The sequence below is a fragment of the Ictidomys tridecemlineatus genome, chromosome 16 (assembly GCF_052094955.1).
Source record: "Ictidomys tridecemlineatus isolate mIctTri1 chromosome 16, mIctTri1.hap1, whole genome shotgun sequence".
Lineage (NCBI taxonomy): Eukaryota > Metazoa > Chordata > Mammalia > Rodentia > Sciuridae > Ictidomys > Ictidomys tridecemlineatus.
In genome coordinates, this window is record NC_135492.1 from 6281814 (window position 1) to 6283796 (window position 1983).

General features: G+C 47.5%; 1 pseudogene; it reads right to left on the reverse strand.

The window, feature by feature from the left end:
• Positions 1–207: 207 nt before the first annotated feature.
• Positions 208–1768, reverse strand: LOC144371426 (la-related protein 1B pseudogene; annotated as a pseudogene).
• Between the last annotated feature and the right edge of the window lie 215 nt (positions 1769–1983).

Genomic DNA, 1983 nt, shown 5'->3' on the forward strand with positions numbered 1-1983 from the left:
ACAAAAGACAGAACCTTGAAGTATTTCCACAGTGGTAACAATTAGCTTCCTCCTCAAGTAAAAATAGACATGCCATCTCAGTCCAGCCACACAGGAAAGGGCAAGCAGCTCCTGGAATGTCAGCAGTTGTCCCCAGCTCTATCTTGGGTCATGGCTCAGGTGGTCATCTCCACTGTCATGCAGCCGAGGGGTCAATAGTGGACACTCTCACACAGTAGGCAGTCTTGTGGATTTTATCTCTACAGCATGCTTTGTTCCAGTATTTACAATGCATTTCAGTGAGCCACTTGCTCTACTGCACATCCTCATCAGATGACATTCAGGGCATCGGTAGATCATCACCCTGAGTGTCTGTGAGCAAAAGGCTTGTCCTTGCACAAACTTTGGACATTTCATCAGCCGACAGAAGTTTGTCTGTGGCACACTGTTGGGAGAATGGCCCAGGATTGGCCATTTCTGGTTCTTTCTCCTCATTTTCTCACCTGCAACTTCTATTTCTGTGCTGTCCTTCAGGGCCTCTAAAATGAGGTTAAAGTTTGTTCTTAGAGCCAATCAGGGAAATAGGCAAGAAACCTTTCTCATCCATCTTTCTCTGACAAAAAAGTCATGTTCCAAGTTTATTCTACTGAAGTAATATTCAATTCAATGCTTAATATACTCCTTAAGAAATGCTTCTTCCACAGGATACACCTGTACACCCATACTGTCATAATAGTAATACAGCATACTGGCATTAATTTCTGTTTGAAATGGCTGATCTGTCCTTTCACCATGTTGTCATTAACCATATGTATAATCAAACTTCACTCAAGAGTTTCTTCTGCCTCATCTTGTTCCCATTTTGGTCTTCTTCCTCAACTTCTGAAGGAACCTCAGATATTACCCCACTCACTCCACACACTGTGTACTTTATCCTGATCATTATCTTTTTTTTTTCCTCTGTCTCGCCTCCAACTTCCTGTGTCATTTCTCCTGTTATTAGGGAAGACTTGTTTGCTTCAGGTTGACACTGAGAGCTGTTCTGGAATCCAGATCTCTCCTGACTCTCTGGTCTTACGTCATCTAAGTGCAGCAATACCCACTTATGTTTATTGGCTTTCTTTCCTTGAGTGCTTGACTGGGCCTCATCGTCACTGACATTTTCAATGGGACCATCTAATTTTGTTTCCCAATTTTCTTAATCTCACTGTTACTCCTCTTTTCAATCTTCTTTTCTTTTTCTTTTGTAATTTTTGGCTTCTTATTTTTTTAGCTGATGACACTTTGAAATTGCAAAAAGGTTTTTTCAATGCTAACTCTCCTGGTGTTGGCCAGTTTGCAATATGCTGAACTCACTGGCCTCATTTGAATTCGTTGAATTTTCCTACTTTTATAACTTTGCCTGCTGGGTCTCCAGCGCAGGCTTCGGCTGCCAGGTGGAGGCAGGGGACTAGTGCTGGGGAGGCTTTTTGGTCCAGCCCTTCTCCTTGGGCAGCAGCGGCTTTGCCCCAGGGCCAGCCAAGGCCAGCGACTCCCTGTCAACAGGACCCCTGGCCCATGCTAGGGGCAGCAACAGCGGCTACATGGGCATGGCCACCAGTGGCACACTGTGGCCCAGCACCTGCACAGGCTCTCCACACGTTCCCGCGCTTGTGGCGGCCCTCGCTGCCTCCTTTCCCTCTCTTTCTGGCCAGGGCAATTGCTCCACCAGCAGGCTCACCAAGGCCATCAAAAACTCCCTCTCCACGCGGCCTCTCGTGAGGGAGGACACTAGGGGACGAGCAGACATCCTTCACCCACCCAGGTCTTCCCTGATAGAGGGCGCCCAGAGCCAGGGGACTGGGCTGTGCATATCTGTGGTGCCCAGGATGCTGAGAGTACGCCCGTGGCTGCAACTGAGGCCAAGGGCATGCCAGATGCCCAGGCCGGGAGTCGACAAGCTAGACTCTTGGTCCTGTCACCAGAGTGTACTTTTCCAATGATGAATTTCCTTCTTTTAATGTT